This window comes from Molothrus ater, chromosome 5 (genome assembly GCF_012460135.2).
Source record: "Molothrus ater isolate BHLD 08-10-18 breed brown headed cowbird chromosome 5, BPBGC_Mater_1.1, whole genome shotgun sequence".
NCBI lineage: Eukaryota > Metazoa > Chordata > Aves > Passeriformes > Icteridae > Molothrus > Molothrus ater.
Window position 1 is genome coordinate 10,228,005 of NC_050482.2, and position 24,424 is coordinate 10,252,428.

At 38.1% G+C, this 24,424-nt stretch overlaps 1 protein-coding gene across 5 annotated transcripts in view; it reads left to right on the forward strand.

Moving 5' to 3' along the window:
• Nucleotides 1-24,424, forward strand: part of CACNA2D1 (calcium voltage-gated channel auxiliary subunit alpha2delta 1) — a 367,390-nt gene that overhangs the window by 27,243 nt on the left and 315,723 nt on the right. The window lies entirely within an intron of this gene.

Here is a 24,424-nt window from a genome sequence, read left to right on the forward strand (position 1 = left end):
CTCATTGTTAATTCATTAAAAATAATGATTTTGAGAGAAGAAGATAGAATAATATTTTTTTTCTCCCCTTGGGAAAGAGCTATTTGGAAACTACTGACAGGCAAAAAAGGGGGCAGCTGTTATGAGGTGGACAAGTAGCCACGTTACAGGAAACAAAAATTCTCTCAGAAAGAAAGAAAAGGTTTCATAAATGAAACAAAGTATTAAGATAAGCATCTCTGCATTTCCCAAAGTGCCAAAGGGCTTCTGCATTTGAGGTTAGACTTCTGTAAAAGTAGCCATTCAGCCAGTTTGGAAATCAGTCTAATTTGCCATGTTTTTCATACTAGTGCAGAATAATTATGTGCTCAGAAAGGTTGTAATCATAAAACATGCAAATTTAGGACATTAAATGTAGACTTGTAGATACCTTTTATAGTGCATTTGATTTATCTCTGCAGCTTGGTAGGCAGGATGTGAGTATGAAGGAACTAGAGAAAAGACAAGGATCTAAAAGATCTTTAAAGATCTAAAAATTGGAGTGGAGGTCTTTGGAAGAGGTTAAAAAAGCTAAGTGTATGTATGGTGAAGAGGGAACACTGTAGTCATGCTCTATATATAAACACCTTCAAGATAATGATATAAACAGGGAAAAGGGGTTTACAAGTTTCCAGAAGAAAGTAGTAAAATTATATCCTTCAACTAAGGAGCAGGGAGGGAGGAGAAATATATTTACAAAAGGGTTTAAGATCATAAGGGAGGATAGAGAGTGGAATAGGCAACCACTGGCAAGACCTACATATTATGCAAAATAAATTCCAACAACCATCATCATCTTTATTATTGCAATATTTTATTTTGCTTATCCCCCATCTGCAAGATCAAAACAGTTCCTGGCCATCTGTGGGTGCTGTGAAACAGGGTGCCACAAAGATGGCAGAACTGCAGGCAGGGAACAGCAGCGTGGCTCAGGGCCTGTGAGTGTGACTTTGTCACGAAACATCAGTAATGATAACAAAAGTAACATAATTAGCTGGCAGATGATAATTTTCTCTTTGGGCCTTGTCTTCCATGTGAGTTCAAGAGCTAGTTGTAGGTGGAGATTTGGGCTGCAGGTATTTCATAAAGTACAGAGTCTGTACTACCATCACAATGTCCCTAAAATCATTTTCTTGGAGGATGGAACGAAATTCACTCTGATGTATTTATGGTGTGATGGTGAAGTTCATAATCATATGACCTGAATTTTCTCCTTTCCTAGAAGAATTATAAAGAACTTGCAGTACTTGTAGCAGCAGGCTTTCAAGCCTTGCAGCAGGTAGCATGGTGACCTAGAGCACAGATTAGTGTGGCTGCCTGAATTCACTTTCTGGTTCATGTGACACCTTGCACAGGAATTCTGTAGTCAGCACATAACCCCTCCTCAGCTCTGGGGCTATGTTTCATTAGAGAATTTCCTGACCAGCTGAAGGACATAATTCAGTAAAGACTCAGACTCAAAGGATGAAGAGAGCAGTGATTACCCACATGGAGTAGGCATTTTATTTCCATTCAACCTCTTTAAATAAGATCAGTTTTTCAAGCCAGTCTTGTGTTGAAGAGACTGAAAGAGAAGAGGCCAATAATCTGTCCTGATTGTTCTTCTGGCTGTTGGAGCCTGAGCACCACAATGCCCCTACTTATCCATTCTTTTTTTATTTCTGCCTCTATTTTATTAGCAGGTTTTCTTTTATTTGTCACTGAGCCTTACAGAAGCTGCTTATATATGTCCTTTTCAGATGATGGTACAAGTTGGCAGTGTCCTCAGAATCAGGAAGATCTAACTTGTAAATGTGTCTTGACTTTGATCACAGGGCTTTGTACAAGACAAGCATTAAATGTGTAAGACACAAAGCTTTGTGTTAGACTGTCTAAGAAACAAAAGTTAATTCTGGGAATTAGAAATTACTGGATATTCACAGTAAAGACAAAAACTTTTCTCCACAGAAAACTGAGGAAGGTCTGCATCATGTTGCTCAATCATGAACAAAAATAAGCAGAAGCAATTTGTCTTTCATTTTCTGACAAATTATGAAATTGGTATCTTTTGTATCAACTGGCATAGGAGTTAAACTGTAGTACTTAGTGTAATACTAAGCTGAAAATAATTACTTTGTGGTCTAAAGAATTTTGGTAAGAATTTCTTTATCTTCAGATATTCCTTCCCAATTCAATTTTCAGGTTTTCCTTCCTTAGTGAAAAAAAGCCCCAACTAAATGAAAATTGTCAGTCCAAGATGACACTTGAAGGTGACTAGATACTTGTTTGAAAATAATAAATATTGTAGGGTAATTTTTTAATCAAACTTTTCAAAAATATTAGACTGCTCTTTAGATTGATATGTTTTGCTTTACATTGCATATAGCAGACCACAACTGGGACAGACAAAAAACCAATGAGGCTGGAAATGAATAAACAGAAACTTTGACAAGAAATTTTAAGATCTAAAAACATACCAGATTTTTTTTTAAATATTGTTTCTAGCGGAGATATTCTATTTTTCAAAATTCTTAATTATCTTTATTGAATAAATATTAATTGTAAATGAAGGATGTAGAAAGAAATTTTAAACCTAAATAACTGTCAGAAATGTCTCTGTGCAAATGCTTTTGTGAAATTAGTGTCCAGATATTGCATTTTTTAATAGTGTACTAATGAATTTTTATTATATTTTTCCAAGCAAACCTGATTTATCACTTTTAGAAAAATTACCGTTTGAAGGCAGAAATGTAAAGAGAGAGTAGGAGTGGAGAGCACATTGCTCTTCTGAATAATGTGATGAAGATAGAAGATTTGGCTATTTCAAATGACATGGAGATATGTTCTTCCTGGGAACCACCACCCTGTTGGTCCTTGTGCTAAATCCCTGCTGGTTCCACAGGGGAACAGAGGGACCTGGGAGTCTGCACTGAGCCCTGCAGTGCCACACCAGAATGGATGGCACTGCACCTGGAGGGCATGATTCTCTCAATAAATAGACTATGCAGTGAACAGGGCTGTGATCTGAGTGTCTCTTTGCTCCTCAAAATGCTTTCTCAGGCCACACTTTATGGGATATTGACAGGGCCAATATTAGAGAGTCACAGTGTCATCTCTTCACTGATAAAGGAACTGCTGCTTTCTGAGCTGCTTGAACTACAGGCCCTTTGGAATTGAGGCCAGAAAGATGCAATTAAATGGGGAGAGGTGATGTTCACACTTATTCTCCTGTGACAGGTAAAACATTGGCACAGGTTCTAGAAAGACAGAAAAAAAATCGTATTGAAGTTTTATTCTGCACTCAGTATTTCAGTCTCGGGGCTCTGGCTTGCCAAGTCACTTTACCACACTGCATGAGGGTGAGCAAATGTGCCAGGCAATTTGCTTGAAGGTCATCTTCTTAAATATGGTATTTAATAAAAGTTTTACACCTCTGCTGCTGCGTCAGGATTCTCTAAATCTCTCTGTGGCTGCCTGAAGCCTAAATATCAACAGGTACTGTGCAAGTAACATATGGTGAGGTTCCAGTGGACTAATTTGTTAGAGAGTAGTTATCTTGCTTGAGGTGCAGATTTCTGGCAGGAGAGTTTCTTTTTTTTTTTTTTCTTTCTTTCTTTCTTTCTTTTCTTTTTTTTTTCTTTTTTTTTTCTTTTTTTTTTTTCTTTTTTTTTCCTCACTTTGAACTGTATTATACTCACCAAGAAAAAAAACCCAACTTACTGGGTTTCTATTTAACATAAAGAATGGATAAAATATCCACAGTAAGCCCAGGCATCACTTCTCAAGGTTGATAATATTTGTAATAATTAACAAAGCTGTGAGCCTGCAGGCCAAACTCTGATCTGATGCTTCGCAAGAATTCAGTTTTGTGTGGTTTTAATTTTTTTTTCCTAACTGCTTAACGCCTGCATTGTTACTGATATCTGTTTGATTCTTTTTGTTTTGATAGATGCCCCAAGTCCTCTGCTGGAGGGTGGAATGATGTGAGACAATGGTATGGCCAGAGCAGTTCAGGTATCCCTGTAAGGACAGGGCTGGCAGCAAGGATTGCTGGCTCATGCTTGGCACTTCTGCTTTGCACCTGAGCTGTGAGAAGCTGACAGAAACAGGAGAGCTCTGCATATGACCAAGGTGTTCCTTGGGCTCTGACTGTGTGTGGGCAAACACAAGCTCCCTTTGCTGGAGCTCCCTGGCAGCCAGCAGTGCAGGGCTGGCTCTTCAGGCTTGTGGAGAGGCAGGCTGGGACAGCCTGGCCACCAGGCAGGGCTGATGCACGTTTCAGGGTGGAAATGGATCTTCTCCAGGGAGCTGGAAGCAGGATTTCCCAAGAAGATTCACATTTATTGATGACTTGTTGTGTCACAGGCACATTTTCTGAAAAATCTTTTCCTTAGGATTTTTTCTCCTGAAGCTGAGAGGCTAAAGAACAAAATGTAAACAATGGTTATCTGCTGCTGTGGAATGCAACCAGTCCAAGACTGTGATTGGTCTCGTGTGGTTGTTTCTAATTAATGGCCAATCACAGTCAGCTGGCTCAGACTCTCTGTCTGAGACACAAGCTTTTGTTATCATTCTTTCCTTTTCTATTCTTAGCCAGCCTTCTGATGAAATCCTTTCTTCTATTCTTTTAGTATAGTTTTAATATAATATATATCATAAAATAATAAATCAAGCCTTCTGAAATGGAATCAGATCTTCATCTCTTCCCTCATCCTCAGACCCCTGTGAACACCACCACATTTTTGCTGCAGAGATGATCTTTGTACTCCCTGGTTTTGTTGTCAGATAGCATGGTTTATGGCTTCCCAAATGTTATTGCAGAATAAATAATTATTTCCAATAAAATTCAGTATTTGCTGCTGCAGCATGTTTTAGAACCCCAGAACAATATCTGTCCAAGTCAGCAAGCTGCTTTTTACTACCAGTGTGTGCCAGGTTCCTCCAAGCCTCCTTGTCCCAGCTCATCTCTTATTGATTTCTGTGTCTTATCTTCAAACCCTGTGTAATACTTGGGTCCTCATTCAAATAAGTAGTCAACCTTCCTGTAGCACACCTTATCTGCTTCATTATCTTAATTTGATAATCTTGTAAGATGTCAGTCTTTTTATCATTACTTTGCTGGTGTGGAGATTAAGTTCCTCATCCTTTTAAGTTCTCCACATGAAAATCAGCTATGGGTTCTACTCAGTACTAGATGTGGAAGATAATGATAATGCTCAAAATCCCTGCATTGATTTAAAGGACCCTCCTGGCCATGGAATATCCTTGTTCTTTTCAGGAGGCAAATTTAAAAAAAAAAATAAAGGAAGTTTTTAGGTTCTTCCCTATCTAGCAAAGCTTTATGAGCTGTAATACAAATGCAACTTATTCTGGCTTTTTGGAGCACTGCTCTGATTTCTTACATAGATACAAATCCTAAAATAGTGTGTTAGAGATTTTCTTAGCAATATTTTTATAGGTAACTTTATGCGTGCTTCAACACGTTTGCAAAGCTAGTTCTTTTGAAGCCTATAAGAGCTCTTCCCTTTTCTTCATTAAGCTGGTTTATCACAGCTCAAACTTTGCCCCTAGATGACTCTTTTGCTTATCAGAATAATCTATGTCTGCATGAGAAAATGCAGGCTGAAACAGCAGCAGAAATCCATTCACCAGTCTGCACTGCAGGTCTCTAGTGCTTGCCATGGAGCTTTTCTTTGCTGTGGATTTCTAATGCCTGCAGTGGAACTTGTGTATGGGATGAATAGGAAATACACAGTGGGATGATGAGTAGATACATGCACTGCAGTGTAGAAAATTGGCCATTTTTATTAGCTAGTGCAGGGAAAGCTGATGTTGCCACTGTCTCTTCTTTGCTCTGTTAATTGTAGATTTGGTCTGTAGTTCTGTATTGAGTTCCATGTGGGAAGGTGCAGGTTATTTTTTCACATTAGCTTTTGGGGTTTCCATGCAGATACATGAGGCTTCCTATACAGAACAGTTCACAGGATTAAGGACTAAGTTAAGGACAGGGAAATATTAAAATGGATTTTTAATAGTCTAATACAAAAATATTAGATCCTTGTTCTCTTGATAGAGTGACGTATTTCAGTAGGTATGTCTCTAAATCTCCTCTCATAGAAATTCATGTGGGTTTATTTACAGCAGTGGTTTGACACACATTAAAAAGTAATAAAGACATGAGGTTGCTAAGTACCTTTCATGAGAGTAGAGAAAAACTCTTCTATTAAAACAGAAAGCGAGAAATAGTGGAACTATATCCATTAACTACTCATATTTATTTCTAAACAATTTCCAGAATAACTGTGAATTTGAGATGTGTAAATATTGCATTCTTCTGTTACTGTTAAAATGTTTTGGGAATTAATCCTTTGATATATTCATGAATCATTGCAAAAGACCTCTGTGAAGTTGTGTTTATATGTAAAGTTGTGTGTGTACATACAGATGCATACACAGACATATGCAGCCATTTAAAGAACTCTGAGATCTGTTTAAAACTACTGTGAAAATACTAACATTTCTCATGTAGTTTCTTTTTGCTACTGAAAGTTAGAAATATTTTATTACTTTTCTGCATATAATTGCATTTAAAAAACCTTTGTAAAACTGCTGTAAGAAGTAGTTTATGGTTTTGTAATGAGCACTGTCTGCTGAATTCTTATATAGATCCAGTGGCCACTGTCCTACATAAACGCTTCAGTGCAAATATCCATCACTATAATTTGTCTTAAAGCACACAGTATTGAAACAGGAGCTCATCAACTTCCCCAAAAGAATTTCAAACAGAAGCTGCAATTACTGTTGTTTGTTGCTTCCAGCATGTCAAGGTCCATATTATAAATGCCTTTACTTTGTGCAGTAGAGTGTTCATTCTGTTGCAAGGAATTCTGGTTGTTTACTGCTAACACTCAAAGACTATGCTGAACATTTTGGGTATGTGCTGTGGTTTTCCTTGAGGTGCTTCCTTATTTAGTGATGCAATTTTAATGTGCATCATTAGGCAGAGTGGCTTTTTACTTAAAGTAATTGATTATATAGAGCCATGGAAGTAATCATGATTATGAAGGCAGTAGATAACCAGTAAAAGTGGACAGTTGGTGAAAGTATTTTATAGCTTTCTATCTTTTGGAAACAGAGCTATGTGAGAAAAGTACAGACAACAGAGAAATTATATGTTTGCTTTCAACAACATTTTTGTGTTTTCTCTGTTACCAGGTTTAAAGGGGTTTTTTTTAATCTTCCTTCTTTCACTTTGTTTAAAGAATTTTTAGGGAGAATGAAAATGGTTGGGTTTTGCCTGGAGCACACGTGTTAGTTTGCTTTATCATTTTCAAAATGACTTTTAGAAAAATAAGAAGAACTTACTGAAATGCCTACTGGTAATTCCTTTTTTCTCTCCCTAGTTAGCCTTCAGTGAGTGCAGTGAAAGAATCCTCTAATTTAAGCCCTTAAACAGTGGAATTATTTGCAGTAAGATTTTTAGTGGATCAATAGAATTTGGCTGAAAACCTGTCATATCATTCATTTTTTCTTTGCTTAAGGCTAAGACAGTGTTATGTGAGTCTTAAAAATACAGTCTACCATATGTGTGTCTCCTAGGTAGTGGGAGCTTGAGTTTGTGGCTGATTAGGCAGTTAAGCCACGGAGTAGACTGTGCACAGTAACAGAAATGACTGTCAAAGGATTAACAGAAATCCACCCAAACCACCTGTAGCAGATGTGGAGACCAAGAGACATCTCACTAGGAATATAAAAGCACAGAAACAAATGAAACTCATGCTTTTTGCTAGTAGTTGGAGCTTGGGAGTGTGTTTAGCATTTGGCTAAACCAATGAGCTCAGTGGTATCCATATGATAGAAACTGAGAACGATTGGAAGAGGCCGTGAACCAATGTATAAGGAACTTCATAATTTTGTGTACAATAGAGCCATAATTTGGGTTATTCAGATCAGGCTACAAGACAGCTAACCTCAGTACTTCTCCAAGTTTTAGGCTTTCTGGCATAGTGCCATGAATTAAAAAAAGCCCTATATGAGAGTTCTAGTGTTAAATTTTCTGACTGTGTAAGGAGTGGTATTTCCCTAGAGGAGGTGTGAGTAGACACAGCTCTGGAAGAATTACTTGGGACCACTCCATGAGATCCTATGGCCTGGAGTGCCTGAAATGGCATGAGGAAATGAGAGAACTGTTTGCCTCTGAGTTGTTCTGTGTTGTGGGAGAGGGAAACTTGGAATGAAGCAGGGACCATCTTGTTTCATCCATAATCAAATAGCTTTAGAAATAAATAATGGCTTATAATTTAAATATAGCCCCACACAAAGCTATTTGTTGCCTTTTCTCTTGAAATTTTAAATGGCTTGTTGGTTAATGTGAGTTTTTTCACAGTAGAATAATAGGATTTGGCTTTTGGTATTGCCATGTCATGCTTGTGGTGGAAGTTGTTAAACCAAATCCAACTATATCAGAGTAAATGTACTGCAAAATAATGTGGCATAAGATAACTCCTTTACTGCATCAACTGAGTGCTGATTTGAGTGGATGTGGAGAGATACAACTGCTCAGAATGGCTTTGCTTCCTGCTTTACTCTGAAAATCAGGGGATTGGAGAGGTTAGAGGTTTGCAGAACTAAGATATTTCTGCTCCCACTTATTTGCCCAACAATCTAGTGAATCCATGACCAGGATGGTGATTATTTTTATGGTTGTGCCATGATTTCCTTTATGATTTGGCAGGTTAGTTGTAATTTGTTTAGCCTTTCAGGAAATACCTATTTGGAGCTTGTAGTGTTGACAAAAGGCCAATAAGCATAACAAAGAGGGAGGTCCTTTCCCTTGTCCAGATGACTGATAACAAATAAAAGGTCAACTTCACATTTCATAGGTCACTTACTTTTTTCTTGTGGGAACAAAGTGAATCTGCCCACTTTCCCTCCTTGAGACCACTACCAATGGACTTGTGTGAATGATGATGTGACTCCTTGTGCTGACATGCTCTTTGGATTGGCATTTGAAAGGACATGGCAAAGTCGTCATCAGTCAAAGGCGAAAATGTGAGTTTGCTAAAGGTTAAATCATTTTAGGTGGAGCAAGAGACAACTTCAGGGTATCCCATCAGAAGTGGAGAAGAGAGAATACTGCAATCTCATTATAACAGTGATTCAGGTTCACGGTTTGCTAGTCCAGAACATGCTACTTGATTTTTTTTGTATCTAGCATTGGCAGGGGAGCTGCCAATACCTTGTTAGCATAGGAAAGCTGATAGCCATCAGATATTTTACAGCACATTTTCAATATCTCATTGTTGTACACTATAAAAAGAGAGTGTGTATGGAGAAACCCCTTGTATTGTGATATTAAAGTTTGTATACATGGACCTTTCTTCTCAGCTAACACTACTTAGGGTGCAGGTACCCAAATATGAGACCATCTCTAAGAATTTCATTACTTTTGTGTTGAAGTCTATTACTCTGTTCTTTGGCCTTTTCATGTTTTGCCTCCATTTATTTTATCAAGAACTGCTATTAACTGTCTTAATAAAGGACTTCTACAGTGTCAAAGAACAGGATAATAGACCTGTGTTATGTTTGCAGTAATGCTTCTCTCAATGTCTGATACTAGTGCTGTTTCTCTATTGGAAAGGATGAGAAGCTAGTGTTTTGTGATGCATTTTTATCATAAACCATGGTTTATAAATGTCTGATTTTGTTGTTACACATGGTTTATAAATGTCTGATTTTGTTGTTGCAACGTGAAAGTAATTTATTCAGAGAAACAGAGAACTATAAAAGATTTATACACAATTAGGAGTTTAACTTGACTAGAAATGTCAACATTTTTCTCCCCAAATGCTCTTCTATGAAAGTACTCTCCTCTTTCCCTTTGAGGACATACAGTAGCCTACATAAATCAAAGTATTAAGTGATGAAATATTAAACACAAATGCTAAACTTTCATTGAAGTGGTCTGTTACCTTTGTAAGACTGAAAGCTATCTCATCCTTCTTATCTAAAGTATCATCAGTTGTACTGCAGGCAACAGATCCCACATAGCACAGCACTCTATTCTAAATGAAAAGGGGTTATGTTTCAGCAACATGCTTAGAAAGGGGAATAAATTGATAAAATTTTGATTGTGCTACTTTGTTTTGTGCTCAGGGCCTTTTAAACATCAGCTGTTCTCAGAATGCTTTCAGGATAGCCTTCTGCAATCATGGTTGCTGGTACACAGAAAGGATGTGCTAATTCTGCAAATGGAAGCTGATCAGATGTCTCTGTTTACCCTCTCCTGTAGCCACACAGATCGGGTGGCTGTGGATGTGGCAGAGTGACCCATTCTCAAACTCTCACTTGAATTTGAGAGGGGGATTTTGTTGAGAGAGGCAGATTGAAGAATTAGTGTAGGAATGGGGTTTTTGTGCAAAACAGCTCTGAGGATTTAGACTCCTGTGAAAGCTCCTGTGCTATATACCCCATGATACAATCCTGAGGCACAGCTCAGAAGGCCCAGTTCAGGCACTCGACTTTCCCACACAATGGTAAGAGGCAGAAACTTCTAAATGGGAAATTCAGTAAACCTGCAGCAAGAATCTAAAGTAGATGACACAAATGTCCCTTCAATTGTTGTTAATGGAATGGAGGCTGGGTAGACAGATTCCTTAGACACTGAAAAACATCTCAGCCTTGTCCTAGGAAAGCATTCAGAGATGTCATCTGTGCTCTGTAGCACTAAGCACTGTGTAAAGTTATAGTGCAGATGCAGCCTCTATCTATAATCATGTAACAGAGAACTAAAGGTGTTAAATCAGTCAAACAAACCACTCTTGGTTCTTGCCAGATTAACATACCTTGTCTGCACAAAGCACCTCCCTGTTACTGCTGCTTAACTTTCATACAGTAAAATCATTGAGAGGGTTGGTTGCCTTTAGTACCTCCTGAAGCTGGGCTAATACTTAAAATGCTGTTGTCAGCTCTCTCAATAACCCAGTAAAAGTCAAGGTAAAATAAAAAATACTCTGAATATTATATGTCATATGAATACATTTCAAACCCCTTGAATCTGGGGCCTGATTGATGATTTCTGTGCAATCTAACTAGAATCTTTGACAAAATTCAGCTAATTGGGTTAGTGCTTGGTTGGAGGCAGTTTTATGAGTTACACATGTTGTGTAAGGTGTTCAGGTACTACAAATTAATGAATAATACTTGTGTGTGAGAGAGTATTTTGAAATAAGCAAGTGGCACACACCTTACCGTGCTGTGAATTTTATTTAAACAGGCATTTAATGGAAGAGGTAAGAAAGAACTTTGATATAAAAAATGCTAGCCTAACATGTCAGAAGCAGAGAGAAGTAAAAAGAAAATTATGAGAATTATGCTTATGTAGAAGGTACAGATTGTGACACTGTGAATCAGTCTCTGGCAAAGATGTGGATGGCTCTGCTGTTTCAGAGCTATCTTCATGGTGAACACAGTTGTACAAGAGTTTTTGCCTTTCCTCCCATCTGGAGAATGTTACATATTCAGAGCTCTTGAGGCATTCAGTGTATCCTTGGAATCTTGTATGTTGTCACAGCAAAATTTTATTACAGTCCTGACAAGGAAGAGAAATGCAGAAACTGCACCTAACTTAAAACATTGCTTCATCTTCCTCTAATGCTATCGACAGCTTTTGCACTAAGCAATTTGGAAACTGCCTAGGGTAGCATTTTAGAAATAAAATTAAAAAAAAATTTGAAATGCACTCATTCACAGAGGTGTATCTAAATTAGGCAATTCAATCTTCTAGTTTTTGCTTTTGTGCTATAAGAGCTGTCCCTTCATTTCCTTCATTCCCACTTTCTGTCTCTGCCATCTATTACTCCCTTCTACCTACCAACACCCAGCCAGGCCTAAATGCAACATGACCCCAGAGCTGAAATTTTTCCTGCTTGTTAAGCTATATCTTATTGTCTTCTTTTCTGTTGCCTGAATACTTCCTTTCTGTGTCTTTTAAATGTTCTGTACCTACTTCTGATAACCCAGGTTGGAACCAAGGCATCTCTTTACTTGTCACAGTGCAGATCGCAGCATGGGAGAGGCAGCCTGTGGTGGAGGCTTGTTCTCTGCATGAGCACACTCAAATTACTGCTGTTTCTACTGGTAAATCCTTTTCTTTCCTCCCTCCTTTCCTCCCTCCTTTCCTCCCTCCTTTCCTCCCTCCTTTCCTCCCTCCTTTCCTCCCTCCTTTCCTCCCTTCTTTCCTCCCTTTTTAAAATGAATTCAATACTTTCCTAGATCAGTATCAGTGCATCTGTAAGTGATTACTAAATTGTTGGTAGTGCATTTCCTTAGCACAGCTAACACCACTGTTCTGGATTAACATTTTTCTTAATCAAATATTGTCTATGACTCTGAAATTTAAAACTCCAGTGCTTTTTACTGGGAATTGGAAACAGAGAACAAGGTGCTGGAATAGAAAAAGGAAAGCACCTTCCTGGCATGTCTGTTTTGTCTATCACAAAAGGGCCTTACTTTAGCAGTTGACTTTTTTTCCTTTGCTCTGTGTAATGACTGCTAGAGATACTGATTTAATCAACCAACCATGCAAGCTCAGTGATTGTGAACCAGATCGTTGTGCAGCAAACAAATGTTTCACAGTAAATTGCCAAGGGATACCAGCTACTCTGCTCTGGTTTTGCTCAAATAGATTGTCTTTTAAGCAGCTGCCTCATAAAAGGCCTTTGTTATGTATGAACCTTTAATCAAAATGTCACTAAATCCTGCATTCTGGGATGCTTCATTTGAAACACATCCAATGTTCTTATTTATTAAATTGTCCAGTGTCGAATCCAGCCACCATTATCCCTAGTAAGCAAAGATGGATGAGGGAGTGACAAAAAGCTTGTGTCACAGCTGAGATCAGTTGTGTGTGTGATGTCTTGATCTGTTTGTACAACCCTCTTGGGGACCATTGGGCAATTAAGTTCACCCATTTCAAACACGGCCTTTTCTGTACACTCTGATTTGATAGGAGAATGGGCAATTCCCAGTAATGACTACTACATCAATTATATTGCAGTGTATTGATGTTTAATTAGAGAATGTGTTGAAAATGGGGAAGGGGACAACTGGAAGAGGGGAGGGTTGTCTCCCAAGTAAACGTCAGAGACCTTTCCTTAATAGCCTGTCTTTTTAATGTGCATTGAATGCACTGACAAGCACTGTGGCCTCCTGACCTTCAAGCATTTACCCCTGCCTGAGAAAGGAGAGCGAAGCTGCTTTGAGAAGGAATTGTTTTAGAGCTGAATTACATTTAGTGTCATTCTTGTTCAGCTTTACTGTGAAGTGACCCTTACAGCCCTTTAGCCCCGTGTGCACAGTTGGAAACCATTTCTGTGCCTGAGCTTGCTGAATCAAACACTTGCAGTCTCTTCAAACAGCCTTTCAAAAGTGAAACCCAAACATCATGAACGTGAACTCTTATTTTTCTAGGGTTTATGTAAGTAATCCGTGAGATGTCTGTAAGAGTTCTTTGAAAGAAAAATAATGAAGCCAAGGCTTTCGTATCCCTCAAACAATGACATTAAACACTGTCCTTCAATCTCCAGTTTCTGTAGATTTAAGAAAAGTGGTATAAATTACAAATGGAGGATTACAACAGAAATATAAGACCTGCACAGTTGTTTATGACTAAACTGGCCTGCGACACCTGACACCAGCCATTTCTAAAGGTTAATTTTCTAAAGTGCAAGATTGCAATATGGCTTTGGTTTCTGCTGGTTCTTTACAGGGTAATTGCATTAAAATTTTCTGGTAGTTTACAGTATGCTAACACTTCTGATACACAGCTGCTCTCTCTAACACCCTGTAGAAACAGCCATGGGTTTAATTCATCTAAGGTTCTTCTGTACCAGCCTGTGCAGGCATTGTCCTGATCCTGTGATCAGGAGTCCTGACCTTATGTTTTCAAGACAGAAAACTGCAGTGTGTGTAGGGGGGAAACACACTGACAATCTCTTGAACCAGGAGGAAAAGAAGCCATTGCTTATTTCTCAAATACTATTATCCTTTTCACACAGCCATTAATACGCATCTGCATCCCAGGAACAACGACGTGCCAGCTGCGCCTTTAGCAAAAGCTCCGTGTAATTCAGTGTGACTTTGTGAAATGGGAAGAATTTAAAGACAGCGTGGCTATGCTAATTTTGATGTTAATTTCTGTAGGAACTTAATATTCTGTGTCATTCTTTTGCCTGTGCAATAATCTCTGCTTTGCATCTTCTGGTGTGGTATTTTACTTTTTGTTCTAAATGGCAGCACTGAATGCAGATTGTGCATCTCTTTCAGAATATGGAGTCAATTCGGGTCTTTCCAAAAAAAAAAAGTCACTTCATTACTCTAAATGCTATTACTACACATGCCACAGCAGTGGCACATTAGGCTGGTGACAATTTTGCATATTGGCAGTCAGGCTTTGAAAGAAATATATTTTCAGAGGAAATATTTGGAAATGTTTTTGCAGCTGATTAATTTGGATGCACAACATTCATGTTATATGCTTTGGAGTACACTGTACAACAAAAAAACTTGAAGAATTTAATTAAAAATAATATAATAAATTAGAAGAAGAGTAGCTGTACATTGATGGAGTATATTTGGAGTCAGGTGGGGTTTTTTTCTTAGACTACATAGGTTTATCAGAAGGTGACATTCTGATATCTGATGGAATAGATGTTTTATTTATGAAGCCTTGACATTATTAAACAAGGGGGATCAACACCACAGAAAAATGCATTTGAAAGGAGGTTATAAAATTTGAAACTTGGTAGCAAACAGCTCATAGTTATGTAAAAAACCCCTACACTTTTTTTACCAATCTTTATTTCTTTTTTTTTAGTGCTTAAATGATCATAGAATATTCTCAGTATGAATTTAATATTAAAGAATTTTTATAAATAATGCATCTTTTAGATAGTTTTAACAATTTCATACAAATTTATAAGGAAGATTCTCCATATACAATCATGGCCTATCTTTCAGAGAGAATAAACACCTGCTTGTTTTTAAAAATTTCTCAATTTTTACTTTTAGCTTTTTATCATGGTTTGACGCTGGCACAATGCCAGTGCCCCCATGAAGATACCTTCTCCCTGGTTTCTGCTGTGAGATGTGACCAGGAATAAGCAAAGCAGGCTCCTACTTAGGGAAAAAAAAAGGAACCAGAACTTTATTAACTACTCTACAACTACAGATAAAAAGGAACACACACACAAGGAAAATGAAAACCTCACAAATGCATTTCCTCCTGCCCCCACCAAATTTCCAACACAATACATTTATTCCTCAAATCACCAACTCTCAGTCCAGCACCACCTTTTAGACAATCAATCCTCAGTTCATCAAGAGGAGAGGAGTCCTTCTTGTACCATGGGCTCCCCCTGGAAACACAGTCGAAGCCTCGTGTGTTTCTGTGTCACTCATGGCACCGCCCGGAGTACATCTGCCGTCGTGACCTCTTCCTTTCATGTCCAGTGCTCTCACCACTGAACATGGACCAGAGCTGCTTCTAGGGTTGTCTTTTAAGGATGCTCTGTCCCGATCCAAAAAAGGCACAGTCTCTCCTTTGGGACACCTGTCCCCACAATCTCTCCTTTGGGACACCTGTCCCCCCCATATGTTTTCACCCCCTGGGGCCGAGGGGCATCAACACTGAACCCTCTTGGTTCTGAGGCCATTGCCTCCTCCTAGATGCAGTCTCTGTATTACAAGGAACATGGTTCTGTCCATGGCTGTACAAAAAGAGTCCAGCAAAAGCCACTCCATCATCTCTTCCCACTAGGATTCTTCTCTATTCTTCTACTATCTCTCGCTCACCCAGACCTCTCTCACACTGGCCCATTTCCTTCCTCATCTTCCACTCTATCTTCTAGGAAAGGTCAATGTTCTGTAAAGTTCTCATTCTCCAAAAAGGGGTTAAAAGCTCCTACAAGCGGCCGGCTGAACCCCCCCTTCTTCTCCGTCCCAACCGTGCTGCCGGCACAGGCCCATGTTTATCAAGCTTCAAGGTTACAGTCTCAGGCAGCGGCTCTCTCTCTCTCTCTCTGTGTCTCTCAGGGGGGGCTGCCCGATGGCTCCCGGTGTCTCTCTCTCTCTCTCTCTCTCTCTCTCTTCCACCCTTCCACCCCCAGGCTCAGGCCTACCTCTCTCGGCTACATGGCTTTCCCCTCCCCCTGCCCAGCCAGCAGCTGGGCCGGGGCAGAGACCCGAACTCTTTGCCGCCGGAAACCCAAGAGGACCCTCCCAGGGGAGAGCTCTGCTTTTAACCCCGTGTTCTCAGAGGCGTGTCCATGTCCCAATGGCCAGGTTAAATGCCAATATTAAAGTCTGAATATCCACTGGCCAAAAACACAGCATCCCAAAAAACACATTTCCGGTCAAACCACCACACTTTTACATTTAGGCAAGTGGCAAACTCAGAAAAAATAGACTTGGTGTCCAGGATCTGAGTGCAGCCTCCCAGTTCTGCTGTGTGCTTCAATTCTGTGATTAGTGTGACTTGCATAGGGCAAATTACTCACCTGCTCCTGTACCTTGCTGCAGCAAAGCACAGGTTGGGTACTTCAGGGTTTTGGTGCCAGTGTCAGTCCTGGGTGTTGGACTTTTGCTGCTACAGCCAAAGCCTACATCAGACAATCAGATAAAAATAGAGGAATGAGTAACTCAGCTCCCTGATGATGCTGTCATTGCCTTAGTTGCACTTGCCTAATATATTCTAAGAGAGGCAAAGTACTTTAATACTATTTTTCCCACTAAACCTCCCCTCCCCCACAAAAAAATTGAAAAACAAACAAACTTATTTTTTTAATAAGGGTGCTGATTTATACCTCAATTCCCTGAAAGTCAGTGAGAAACACTGATTGAAGACTGCATCCATGTGTTGCTAAACTCAGGGGAAGCTTTGCTGTTCAGTTCTCAGAAGTGTAGGTGATGACATGAGGAGGTGAACACAGGGTCATTTCCCTCAAAGCTTGTCTTGGCATTTCTGTAAGTATAACTTAAACCAAAACAGCCGATCAAACTAACTGCAGGCTTTAAGGAGATAAATCTATGTGTCTTATTGTGGTGGCCTGTACAATTTATTCAGTATGAAGAACAGACAAGTCCAGTACATATGTGCAGCTAGCTTCTGCATTAAATATGAGTGAAAACAAGATTCTGAAGTGGTTAGGGCATAAATTGGGTGGCTTAGATTAAATACGCATGCAGCTGAATCAGTGCACATACGTGATTAAGAATATGTTCCTGGTTTGTATGAATCTCAGTTTTTTTTCCTTTAATATTTTCTTTACTGGTATCAAATGTATCATATTTTAATATCCTTTTTTTTTTACTAGTGTTAAAATGTAATGCTTATTAGTGTGGGGAAGAAGTAATTTCAATATAAATTATGATTAAAGTATGAGTATGATATGTTAAACACTACTGATAAAATAATTGTTTGCCTGAAATGTCTTAGCAAAATTGTGCTGTTAAGCACTTTGTAAAATTCCATTACAACTGAGATTTATTTTTCAATCATTTTTTAAGACATGCTTTTTTATTCTCCAAAGGCATTATGCTATTAACAGATTTGCCACATAATACAGAACCATCAAAAATAGCAGCGTTTACATCTAAATTTGCATAAGGACTTGCTTCTAATCCAGATTCCATTGTTAAAGTACTGGAATAACTGCAGTGATGTATGTGAGATTCAATTTTAGTCTCCTCCTTACCACATTGCATGTATAATTTTAGTGAAATATCTGTGTTTTTACTGGAGAGATTTTACTGAGACCAGATTGCATTAAAGAGTGTCCAGTTGCATTGGATACTCTTTAAATACCAGTTATCAGAGCTGAAGCAAAGAGATGATGAGAGGCATATCACCTGCTCTTTTAGGGGATCTCTGGTGGGTGTAAGTACATCCAGGTTTCTCCATCAATGCCTGCTCCTCTGTGAGATCTATATCCTTGGCCAGATGTTAGACCATTTCAATTTAAAATTAAATGACTGCTTTTAATCTGGTACAGATTAGAAACAAATTAGGGAGTCTTCATTCTGGATTTATATTTCTCAGTCACAAAAATGGTAACTAGATTTGGAAAGTTTGACTGCTTTTTCAATGGTAAGCAATAAATGGTACTACATGTATATCTTATTGTAAAAGCCTTTAATGAAACATATCTGAGCCCTACTGGCAGTCATTTGAGCTGAAAATTTATTATGTCTTCTCTGTTGAACTGTTTTAGCAGTATAATCTCTGATAATTAAAACATAATAATTTTTAAGGAGTCCTTTTCACAGCTTATAGCAATTTTGCAGCTGACTCTGTCAGGCTTGCATTGAAGATTGATCTTAAATTATTAAATGATATTTTGTGCAACTGTAATTTCCATGAGAGGATATTTTTCATGTTATTTGCTAGGAAGCTTTAGACCGCTAAAGAACACTTTTGGCAGAGTAAGGGGAAATATTTGTGAAGCAGAAACTATAATTATGAACATGTGTAGTTAAACACCTCTTAGGCACTTGGCTCATGCTGAACAAGGTTGTAAAATAATAGGACCATGCTCTTCAAAGTAGACGCCATATTGAAGGAATTACTTCATCACTTCTGCTTAACATCTGGGTGCTTTGAAGAATCTGCTACACACTTGTTAAAATGTAAAGTGAAGTTGCAGACGAAGAGTTGAAATATGAGGAGAGGTTATTTCAGTGAGAATCAGCAGCAGTCAGCGGGTCCAGCCTCTGGGTCAGAGGGGGCTCTTCCCAGATCCATCTGTGATGCGTTCTGATGGAGGTATTTAGGCAAGGTTTTGCTGGAGAGTGAGAGCAAACCAGCTATTCATGCTGTGATCCGAAAGAGATCTTGGGGTGAAGGAGTTAGTTTGGCCTAGAGGTCCTGGCTGAGAATGGAGAAAGGTTTCTGCTTCTGTGGGCAGTGGGGCAAAGGCTAAGCAGCTCGTGGTGCCATTCCAGCTGACCATTTCCATCTTGAAACCTGGCACTGGGACTCAGTATTCTTCTCAAAGCAGTATTTTCTCAAAAATTAGTGCACAGAAAAGGATCTGCCCTTTGTGTGTCACAAACAATTGACTTGCTGACTTTCTCATGGAAGTCAGTGGTGGAACTTAAAGATCCTGAGCTGCTGGCCCAGTCAAAGGGCCATTCCTTCTCCTTCTGTCTGTGCCAATGCTGCATCGCTGGATTCCTTGTTCCTAATTACCTGTGGTAAAGGGGGAGTCCTTGAAGGACCAGTTGGTAGAGCAGTCATTTGGGAATGCTCCTGAGAACTTGTTCTCTGAAGACCATGATGGAGATAAACTATGTTCATTTAGAGAAGGAGTGTTTGGGGGTAAAAAAAAATGGAAAAATGTTATACCTTCGTGTGACTGGATGGCCTAACCACATAAATTAAAAGCTTAAAACCCCCAAAACTGAACATTAGCATCTCTGCTACTAAGAAACAAATGTTTCCTGAAGAGATTTCTGTCTACATTGACATTTTCTGTCTACAGAATAACAGATATGATAGAGAAATTATGTCTTGCTTCCCAAATGTTTCCATTTGAGAAATGTAAAACAACTATTCCAAGCAAGGGTTTTACACTTTGAAATCAGGAAAGAATGAAAGGGGCCATCTGGCCTTGATCATTGAGGCTATCTTATCTCTGGGAGCTCCTTGCATGGCCAACAGCTTGTCACACTTGGGAAGATAAGACAGTCAAAGAGGGCAAAGAAACAAAGTACTAATATTTCTTCTTGCCAACTAGGGAAATATATCTTCTTGTGGAGCATAAGATGCAGGAGATTTTGTGCATCCATTTTTATGCACAGAGATCACATAGCTTCTATATTTTCCTCACTCAGTACAGCCAAAATGTAATAGATGAATCTTTGCTTTGCTTTTTGCTTTGCTTTGCTTTTACAAACATTCTTCCAAACATTTATACAAAATTGTGTGATAGTTAGCACTATATATATATATCTATATATATATGTATTCCTGTAACACTATTGCATTGGAATAAAAGGAGGATCTTCAACACTTGCAGAACACGCCTCTTTTCACTTAAATTTCTGAATCCTCAACTTCATTTCAAACTGTAATTTACTATGTATAGTACTTTTACTTTATAGTTACAAATACCTTCAAATAGCACATGAGCAAACTTTCAAACAACAAAAAAAAGAAGTATTGGAGGACTGTACATCACACTGAGGTGTTCATAACCATGGAAGTCATAGGATGAGGTGAGCTGAATCCCCTCTGTGATTAGGGGACTGTGCAATTTAACTGGACTATTACAAACACTGTAGTAAGATCTAGAAAATTCACAAAACCTTAGATGGACTGTTTTGTCTTCTTGTGTTTTAATGTCACATATAAATTATATATCCCTCTTCTCTTCATTTTCTGGCTATGGAGACAGTGGACATTAGAGAGATTGATGTGATAACAATATCTCTAAGGGATTTTAGTTATCTTTGCATCAGTTTCTTCATATCTGGCCCCTTTAATTCTGTTTTAGAATCAGTGGAATTTTGGTACATGATGAAAATTTCTTCAGTATTTCACAAAACTTGCCTTTATTTCTCCTTCAAAAGTCTGGTTGTCTATAAATCTATCAGTTTGTCCCCATACCTGAAAGATGAGTGCTGTCAGTTTAGGTCATGAAAAAAAATACAGTGCTATTTAAAATCACTAGTTCTGCAGTGAGAGGTGTAAATGCAGAACATGGGTAATTTCTGGTAGAATGTTAGTAATTCTGTTGTAACTTCCATTCACATGCCTTCTATAAATTACTAAAAGAATTTCTATTTGCCCTTTGGTGTTGCCTAAGAGTGACAAAGAATGGCTGTGAAGCCTGCTGCTATGATAATTTCATAGCCTTTCCCCCCTCCTTCACTAACAGAAAATCTTCTAAAAAACATCTAAATCTGACGGTGAAGGCTTTTTCTGAGCAAGAAAATAAACTGGGGTTAGGCTGAAAAAATAAAGCAAGGCTTTGCCTCCCAGTTTCTGAAACTAATCTCATTTATCTTCATTTTCTGAACATCACTTTTCAATTGAATCAGGAGCAGTGTGTTATGTATTTCTTTTCCTTTCTGATAATCAGAGAAATATTGATCTATTTTGAAAACACTTCTTCCTCTCACTACTGACAGCTTTCATTACTTCAGTTGTTGCTATTTTTATATAAAAAGGAACTTGAGCTGAATGTAATCTTAACTGTAGAGAACTGGATGTGGATCTCTAACATACCACATGACTTCAATTGTCACAGTTAAGGTTTAACCTTGCCTCTTTAGATTATAATGTATTATCCAAGCAGAAGTCAGCTAATGGACCTTAAATTAGTGTGAGTGGTCTAGAAAGATCTGGCATATCATTACATGAATCTATGTTCCTTGAAGTCAGCAGAAAAATACTGCATCAGTTTCAGTAGGGAAAAAAAAAAAGGTTATAGTTATAGCCAAGTTACTCTGCATCAAGATATTTTGGTTTTTTTACCCTTGAAATTGAGCAGTGCTCTGTTCTGCAAGTACAGGTTTAATATGAAAATAGGTTTTAATGAAATTAAAATAAAGATTTTTTAGTCTACCACCTGCTATATTCAGTTCTACCTGTAGTGTGGCTAGGGGTGTACTTGTGAAAATCCTTTGACTTTAGCAAATAAAATTGCTTTAAAAAAATGAGAACAATACAAAAAGAAAAGGAAGAAAACAAAATCTTCCTGTGCTGTCAAAGTAGCTGTTTCATGTATTCATTACATGATAAGTTGGCTTATCATGTAATGTGGTTGGTGGCTCTTGAGTGTTTTGGCTACTTTATCATCACTCTGATCCCAGCCCAGGTGACAGGAGCAAGGTTGTACCTTCTAATGCCCCAGTAAATGACCTGTGTCTGCCTATCTTTGATCAGACAGCTCCCTCCATCACTCAGATCACTGGGAAGTTGCTGTAGGAAGGCGTGTGCACACTCCTTTTGTCACTGCTTCATGCAGGGACAACTTGTGTGTGGAAGAAGGAGGTTACAGTCAATTGTCCTGCAGAACACAATCACCTTACAATAGGTGATACATCCATTGCAATGTTTGTGCCAAACTAATAATGGTAGGAACAAACCAGCCTTTTGTACAGGCTTTCCCTTGGTGCCCTTTGCAGAAAAAAAAATTGCTGCTGCTTCTTCTTTAAGTCATGGGGACTCCCATTTGCTGTGACAGCTTTCCAATTGTTAAATAAACTCTAACCATGAGCAGCTGTCAGACAGATATTGCACTGCAGGCTTCAGTTAAAAGGAGCACCAGACAGGCATTTCAGTGCCTAAAGGCCCTTATTTATTTTGTTTTAAAGACACACTTAAAAAAAAACCCAAAACCACAATGAGATAATACAAATCCTTCACTGGAAAAGAGAAGGAAAAAGCATTTTATTTTATATACTCAATGCAGTTTTCTTGTGAAAGTTATAGAATGTGAGTATGTTGATTTTTGAGAAAAAAGCCTATGTGGAACATGAAATGTCTCAAATGTGCACTTTTGTCTGGTAGCAAGGTAGGAAATGGAGATACAGAAATCCTGACATTAGACTTTATAAATACTACTAATCATATTCAAATTCTTGTGGGAAAGCAAGAGGAATTATATTGAGCTTCCTCAAAGTCAGAATGTAATTTTATCATTCCTGCTTTTGACAGTAATCTAGCTCAACACTTGCGATGTTATTGCTTTTTGCCGTCTGAACAATTTGAGCTGGTTGAAGATGTCCTTGCTCATTGCAGGGGGATTGGACTGGATGACCTTTAAAGGTCCCTTCCAACCCAAACTATTCTATGGTTCCATAATTCTGTGACAGTTTTTCACCCTGATGTACAGGAAAGCAAAAAAAAAGACAGTTTTCACTACAGGAGGTCTAACAGACTGACTCCAATATGCAAGAAAATCATCTTAAGGTAAATATATAGAGAATATATTGGAAGAAACCTTATAATTTACATTAAAGTTACAGCTGGGGATGGAGATTGCCATTAACGTAGGAAGAAGGTGTACTTCCTCCCATTCCAGTTTACAGACTTAAATTCTATCCTTACTTGACTAAAAGTCAAGCTGGAGAATTTGGACTAGGAATCAGAGTTGACCAGAGCTCCACTAGAAGATATTTAGAAGATGGGTTCAGCTCACCTGGCTGAGGAGAGAGTGAGTCAGCTTGGGACATGCCTTTTCCCATTGACATTGAAGCAGAAAATTAGCTGAAACACTGATTAAAACAAAATCAAACCAAACCCAAAATAAAACAAAAACTAGTCATGGTGATTAATTTCAAAAGGCAAGGTGTGGGCTAATTGTGTGGAGGCTGGAGTTCTAGACAATATATAAGTATTTATTGAAAAATAAATATTTTTTCATGTTAAAGACAAAATATGATTCATATTTCATTTACAAGTAATAGTAAGTAATTAGTGATTTTAAGTTCAGCTGCTTCCAAAATTTCAAATTTAAGTAACTAACTAGCTAAGTAACTAACTAGTTAACTAATATGTGTCTTCACTGTTCCAGTTTTGTTTAAAGACAGAGAGGAATATATCTAGTAAAAATATAAAGCAGTAGGAAATGGAAAAAGTCAATTTAAAAATCAATCGTCTCAGATTTTTTCTATTGACTCCTGTTAGAAATAACACCCACAATTTTATAACTGAAATGGATCATAAAAAAATCTCAGGGTGTTCAATTATTTATTTTATGCTTTTGAAAACACATTTGGGTAATGGGTTTCACTTTTCCACCTTTCATTTACTTCATTCTTCCACTCAGAAAAACAGAAACCATTTAAAAATGGAAAATGATAGCATTTTCTTGTTTGTGCTTGTACTTGTGCTTTTGAGTCAATATGCTTCACATAGATGCAGGTGATGGTCTTAAGCCATGGTAAACATGCACCATGGTTTTAAACAAACTGATTTCTATATAGAACTAAATGTTTGTATAATATAGGGCTTTGTGGAGACTTGAACCAGGAACTTAATTTATTTTATTTCAGTTTTTGGAAAGTAAAGTATAGAAGGGAAGGTTTGGGAGCAGTACACCAACAATGGAATTAATTGCTGAAGTCAATGCAAATATGATTTTTCATGTGTGAAGGAAGCATGAGGAAGTGTCCTTTAATAAAAAATAATTAACTTGAGACCATAATAGTGATGGTACTCTTTGAAGATATTGGTTGTGGGTTAGCAGAAAATGTATTCATTAAAGCCATGGAAAAAAGGAGTAAAATCAGTCTTCCATCTTCTTTCTTAGTCTTCCAAATTTTCCATTTTGAAGCAAAAATGGAATCTTCCTTTTTTTCTGTCTTTATTAATGAATTAATCTAAGTTGTCATCCCTGGGGTATGAGATTAAGGCTGGGAA